Here is a 7,810-nt window from a genome sequence, read left to right as displayed (position 1 = left end):
ACATGAACGTTGTCTCGAACAGGGGTCCCCAAACTACGGCCCGCGGACCGAATCTGGCCTGCAGGAAGTCTCAAGTTAAAAACAAAAATATATATATATTTTTTAAATTTATTTTTATTATAGTTTTTTTTTTTAATCTGTCCTTTTTAATTCTTTTTCTACTGCTTGTTACTCTCGGTGTCTCCTAGCCGCTGATGCAAATCATATTGTCTAAAAATGCATTTTCCCATCGATAACGTGACATCATCGCGCTCAGAATATATAGATATATCCATGCATCCATTTTCTACCGCTTGTTCCTATTGAGGTCGCGGGCGGTGCTGGAGCCTATCTCAGCTGCATTCAGGCGGTAGGTACACCCTGGACAAGTCGCTACCTCATCACAGGGCTATATTGTATATATATATATATATATATATATATATATATATATATATATATATATATATATATATATATATATATATATATATATATATATATATACAGTATATTCACTGAAATTAAAGTATTTCTTATATATATGTAACGGGTATAAGAAATACTTCGATTATTTGAGTGAAATTCCTGCTAAAATATGTATATTGGTTTGTTATGCAATGAGAGGTCCAATTGCGCCATCTGCTGGTACCTGAAAAGTCTGTAAATATGACCTTATTGGCAGACTTCCGAGTAACCCCTGGCTGCAGCCCGCAGATCGAGGAGGGGCTTATTTTCCCTCAATGTGGGCGGGCTCAACGTTGAGCCCGCGGAACCAATCTGGTGGCGGAGATCCGGCACAGCACAATGACTTCATATGGAAAAAGGTTAATGTATTTGATAGACTTAGACATTCCTACTTTTAACTTGTCAAATGTGTTTTTTTTACCATGAAAATATATATATATATATATACATATATATATATATATATATATATATATATATATATATATATATATATATATATATATATATATATATATATATATATATATATATATATATATATATATAAACCATAGCATTTACCATGAAAAAAAAAGAATAATAATTATATACAAACCATAGCATTTCCAAAAGAGTATAGACACATATTATTTTGCACACTCAATTATATTAGCTAAGTCAAATAAACCAAAGACAGAATACTTTGCATCATTGATTTTATTTTTCACCCCAGGTTAAAAATGTTTGATCTGTAAAGAAAAAAAAAATGTTGTAGCCTAGCCAAATACATTCCTTAAGCTTCCATAAATGTTTAACAATGGCAAGTATCAAGGTATTTTTCTGGCCCATAACAAGCAACCCTGTTCCTTGTTTCCATTTCTGTTAATTTTCCACTGTCTAGAAAGGAAACAGATTGCGGTTCTTATAGGCACAATAACAATGCAAGATGTAAAACTAAGGTAATTGAAATAAGTGGAGGAATTACGCTTTAGTCTAGCAATAGTTGACTACAAGACTAATTAATCACATGACCTCTCACCTGTAGCCCTCCTTGCACTCGTCGCCGTTTTCTGTCCTGCAATCGGTCTTCTTCAGACCTTAGTGATTTAATGACAACATACATTCACTATGAAAACATTCATGTTGGTCTGTTGACCGTGAGTAAAACATTTTTTTTGTGATTTGTGATATTCAGAGCACTTACGGCATGGGGAAGTTCTGCAGGAGAGCGAGACACCACCATCTCCTAATTTGCAGCATGTTTTCCTTTGAAGAAGGAAATGCAGGAAGATGTTAATATCCATCCATCCATCCATCCATTTTCTACCGCTTATTCCCTTCGGGGTCGCGAGGGGCGCTGGAGCCTATCTCAGCTACAATTGGGCGGAAGGCGGGGTACACCCTGGACAAGTCGCCACCTCATCGCAGAGATGTTAATATGTTGTAAAAAAAATAACACCTTGTACACTAAGCATAATGTGTCACGATTTACACATACCTCTCTGAAATCACAATTGGCCCCCATTACAATGTACAGAGTGTACTGTAAGCCAAGAGGTACTGCTTAATATAATGTCAGGCGTATTCCCAAGGATACATTTTTTTCAATACAAATGAATATGGTTTTAATGTAGCAAGCAAACATTTTGACAGACAACAGCAATGCTATAACATGCTGATTTGGTCTTACCATCAAAACAAACACGCCACAGTTGTTGGAGCACCCTTGCTTTGTTAGGCCCTGAGGTGTGAACAATGTATTTTAATAAAAGTATGGCAAGAAAATAGTAAAAAGTTAGCAAATACTATTATGTAATGTCTCACCTGGACATCATTCACACCAAGCTCTCTCCAGGGGCCAGAAGAGAGGCTGTGAGCAACGTGTCTGTACAAATAATAAGCGAAATAAAAGTCACTCAACTTCAATCAACTTTTGATTGAAAAGCACGCATAAACGCTTGGAACAAAGCCTGAACTGAATAAGGAAGAGGTTGGAACTTCAAATCAAAAAGTTTTCATAACAGGCTTAAACAGAACTGACCGTCTCAAAAAAGATAAATAGTTCTGTTTCCATCTGTTTAAGGAATCAAAATAGTTGGAATATGGAATGGAATATTTTAGATCAAATAAAAACAGAACCATTAATTAAAACAAACAAAGGACAAGTGGTTTAAAACAGAACTACCACTGTCCAGGAGGTGCCCTAAAAACCTGAATAGACTGGTTCTACTCTCATCTCTCCAAGACATGAGACAGCTAGTGGAAGAAAACAAAGTCTTAATACATGTATGATTATATGAGTGACATTCATAGATAACCACAGTGGCACAATAGTTAACTTTACCAGTTGTTCCTGGCTGTTTTGGAGTTTCTGTCCCCAGTATGCAGTGTGTGCTGAAAACTTGTGGAGACTAGGGAAGTCTCCATGAGGTCTCTGCTCACTGTCATCATTTACTAGTGTAGAAAGCAACAACCGAAAAATAAAATCAAGTGTGAAATGTCACATTTCTCATTTGAATGATGTGCAAAATAGAGCCAAAACTTTTTGATTTGAAGTTCCAACCTCTTCCTTATTCAGTTCAGGCTTTGTTCCAAGCATTAATGCGTGCTTTTCAATCAAAAGTTGATTGAAGTTGAGTGACTTTTATTTCGCTTATTATTTGTACAGACACGTTGCTCACAGCCTCTCTTCTGGCCCCTGGAGAGAACTTGGTGTGAATGATGTCCAGGTGAGACATTACATAATAGCATTTGCTAACTTTTTACTATTTTCTTGCCATACTTTTATTAAAATACATTGTTCACACCTCAGGGCCTAACAAAGCAAGGGTGCTCCAACAACTGTGGCGTGTTTGTTTTGATGGTAAGACCAAATCAGCATGTTATAGCATTGCTGTTGTCTGTCAAAATGTTTGCTTGCTACATTAAAACCACATTAATTTGTATTGAAAAAAATGTATCCTTGGGAATACGCCTGACATTATATTAAGCAGTACCTCTTGGCTTACAGTACACTCTGTACATTGTAATGGGGGCCAATTGTGATTTCAGAGAGGTATGTGTAAATCGTGACACATTATGCTTAGTGTACAAGGTGTTATTTTTTTTACAACATATTAACATCTCTGCGATGAGGTGGCGACTTGTCCAGGGTGTACTCCGCCTTCCGCCCAATTGTAGCTGAGATAGGCTCCAGCGCCCCTCGCGACCCCGAAGGGAATAAGCGGTAGAAAATGGATGGATGGATGGATATTAACATCTTCCTGCATTTCCTTCTTCAAAGGAAAACATGCTGCAAATTAGGAGATGGTGGTGTCTCGCTCTCCTGCAGAACTTCCCCATGCCGTAAGTGCTTTGAATATCACAAATCACAAAAAAAATGTTTTACTCACGGTCAACAGACCAACATGAATGTTTTCATAGTGAATGTATGTTGTCATTAAATCACTAAGGTCTGAAGAAGACCGATTGCAGGACAGAAAACGGCGACGAGTGCAAGGAGGGCTACAGGTGAGAGGTCATGTGATTAATTAGTCTTGTAGTCAACTATTGCTAGACTAAAGCGTAATTCCTCCACTTATTTCAATTACCTTAGTTTTACATCTTGCATTGATATTGTGCCTATAAGAACCGCAATCTGTTTCCTTTCTAGACAGTGGAAAATTAACAGAACTGGAAACAAGGAACAGGGTTGCTTGTTATGGGCCAGAAAAATACCTTGATACTTGCCATTGTTAAACATTTATGGAAGCTTAAGGAATGTATTTGGCTAGGCTACAACATTTTTTTTTTCTTTACAGATCAAACATTTTTAGCCTGGGGTGAAAAATAAAATCAATGATGCAAAGTATTCTGTCTTTGGTTTATTTGACTTTGCTAATATAATTGAGTGTGCAAAATAATATGTGTCTATACTCTTATGGAAATGCTATGGTTTAGATATATATTTTTTTTAATTGTTTTTTCATGGTAAAAAAAAATACATTTGACAAGTTAAAAGTAGGAATGTCTAAGTCTACCAAATACATGAACCTTTTTCCATACTATGGTTTATATATATTTTTTTTTAATTGTTTTTTCATGGTAAAAAAAAAATACATTTGACAAGTTTTTTTTGTGTTTTTTTTTGCAAATATTTGTATTGAATTTTACAGTTAAAATCACATTTAACAGTCATACTTTGGTCACGCAAAACCTTCATACAATCGCACATCCACTCATACCCACTCACATGCACACTTGAGGAGAGAGGTGCACTTAAACTTTAACAATTCAAGGTTTACAGTATAAACAGTATTAGAAAAGATACCCAGATATTGTATATATATATATCCATCCATCCCGCTCTGGCTCAGGATCAGCTACAGGCTGTCCAGACCATAGTGGATGAACATTCCTCGGCATCAAGGATCCTTAGGAAGTGATCCCAAGATCACCTCTCGAGGACCTCTCCACTGTTCACACTTAAAAAAGAAAAGGAAAGTCACAGAAGTTGATCAGATGTAAAACAATACAAAATAAAAAGACACAAAAAATAAATAAATAAATAAGCAAATAAACCGTGGCAAGGCCATATCAGAAGTAACAAAAAAAACACAATAATAGTGTAGGATCAATACAGAAAATAATGAAGATAATAAAAAAGGAATAAAACTACAAAAAAGATGGCAGATACATTTGACAAGTTAAAAGTAGGAATGTCTAAGTCTATCAAATACATGAACCTTTTTTCATACTATGGTTTATATATATATATATTTTTTAATTGTTTTTTCATGGTAAAAAAAATACATTTGACAAGTTAAAAGTAGCTTTATTGACGTTTGAGAATGTGTGCTGCCGGATCTCCGCCACCAGATGGAGCCCGCGGGCTCAACGTTGAGACCCGCCCACATTGAGGGAAAATAAGCCCCTCCTCGATCTGCGGGCTGCAGCCAGGGGCACTTGAGACTTCCTGTCCTCTGCTAATGGTAAGCCACGTTTTGATATCGCTCTGCAAAATATTATATATTACACTAAAGCTAACGTGACATTTATTGTAAGATACACAGTTATTTAATAGCTGTTGAAATGCTATGTTATGGAATTTTCGTTTTGAATTGGTTGTTGCTCACGTCAGATGTATTACTATTTTGCACTGAAGTCGATATTATTTTCCCCCTGTAGACATCGAAACCAGCAGAGGTGCTAACCACATATTGTGTGTATGTGCGTTCTGATCACTCATTGCAGGTAATAATTGTTGCACTATGTGCGTTTGACGTGTCAAGACGTTCATATTTAAATTTGTATTGTTCGCCATTTTAACATGGGAACAACGTGGTCTGTCACCATTAGAGGGTGCTAAAAGTCCATTTAATTATATGTGTGATGTCTTGTATTGTATTTTGTATTTTTCTATCTTCTATTTCATAAATATGTAAAAAAGGATGATGTTGGTTAAAAACCAAGTTAAAAATATGTTGTATTGAATTAATTGTAATACCAGTAAAGATAAAAGCAAGTTAAAACCTCTATACGATCACACACGAAAAAAGTATACTGTTAAAAACCATTGTATTAAGTCACATCTGTAATTGCATTTCATGTAATTGTAAAAATATGAAAATGTTATGTACTTTGGCAGACTTGCTGTCCTCTGCTAATGACATCGAAACCAGCAGAGGTGCTAACCACATATTGTGTGTATGTGCGTTCTGATCACTCATTGCAGCTACCAGGAAGGACCACATCATCCAATCCAGCCTGTGTGTGGGTTCTTGGCGGGACGGGTACACAGCAGTTACATTGGTGCCGTGACCTGAGACTTCTATCAAGTTCGTCGAACCGGTGACCGTCCTGCCTACCACATCGCTCCATGAAGCCTTCAGTTCAAAGTATTTGTGTGTTCACAGTTTGCAAGGGTAGCATATTTTGCAGTGAAGCTCATTGTAGTGTGTCACAGCGGCACAGATAATTTTATGTGGCATAGCAGTAACGTGTCACACAGACTGCTGATTTGTTTTATCATTTTGATTCTATTTGCCATTTTCTTATTGATGATTTCACAAAGTGGGGTGGACTTTACTGTATTGTGGCAGACAATTTGGAAACATGTCTTTTCAGAGTAATCCACTTTTTCCAAAGTTTGGCACATCCATTCAAGTTGGCAGAGGCAGGGGTATGCCTACTCCCATCCCCTTTTCTGTTGATAGTCATGTATGCAGCCAAATAACACAGTAACTCCTGCTTCAACTTTCACACAGAATGTAACAAGCACACTGAGTCAGCCTAGCCATGTGTCTGATGTATCTCAGGTTCAGGTTGTCACACAGAGGAAGGTTAAGGAACCACCATCATGTGTAGGAGATGGGTCAGATTCAATTAAGGTGCATGAATGGGAAGATATGATGAGAACATTCATTAAGAGGAGTAATGTAAGAGTCGAAGAGCAGGCTGAGGAGATCCTTATGCATTTGAGGGGAAAAGCTAAGGATGTAGTGAAGTTTGGCATTAGGAACAGTAATATTGACATGCATGCTCAGCCCGACCTGATTTATGGTCTACTTAGGAAACACTTTAGCTGTACTAGGTACTCTTCTGTCCCCTTAGCTGACTTTTACTCAACTTTGCCTAAAGATCAGGAAGACCCCTATGACTACTGGCTGAGACTGAACAGGGCAGCTGACCTCGCCATTGACTGTCTGAGAGAGCAGGGCAAGACGCTGGACAACCCTGAAACAGAGGTGACTCGCATGTTTATTTGGAACTGTCCCTGCAAAGACCTGGCCCTCACTTTCAGATCCAAAACAATCAACAAATGGTCAGCGTGTGAAGTACTGGAGGTGCTGAACGAGTACCATGCTGAGATGAGCTGCAAAGCAACTCCCCCAGTACACACTGTGAAGAGGATGGACATCGCAGTACACGCAGCTGAGGTGAGCCATAGTCCAGCCCTTGACCGCGTGGTCACGAGCCACCTCAGACCCAGAGCCCTCAGCATGTCCCCCTAGCAGGGGTGATGGCTATGTTGGAAAAGGTTCTGCTGTGTGGGACCTCTAACCAGTCACAAGTGAGGAAGCGAGCTCCACCCAGGTGTCTTGAGAACAGAGTTGATGGGTTCACTGACATGCCATGCATTATTTGCAAAGATGACGGTCACAGTGCTTTCTCTCATTGCCGGGAGAAGAGGCTTTGCTTCAAGTGCTATGCTCCAGGCCATTCACGTCGTGACTGTCCAGCGAGGAGGACCACTCCACAGCCTCAGGAAAACTGACCGATCTGCACACAGGGGAGGACCGTGCAGATCAGTTAATTGAACCTCCAACCAGTTATGAGAAGCCCGACATGCTTGATATTGAATCCCTCTATGAGTCGCGCAGCAGTTATAGTGGCAGTACAG

This window comes from Entelurus aequoreus, linkage group LG25 (genome assembly GCF_033978785.1).
Source record: "Entelurus aequoreus isolate RoL-2023_Sb linkage group LG25, RoL_Eaeq_v1.1, whole genome shotgun sequence".
Lineage (NCBI taxonomy): Eukaryota > Metazoa > Chordata > Actinopteri > Syngnathiformes > Syngnathidae > Entelurus > Entelurus aequoreus.
This window is presented reverse-complemented; position numbering follows the sequence as displayed.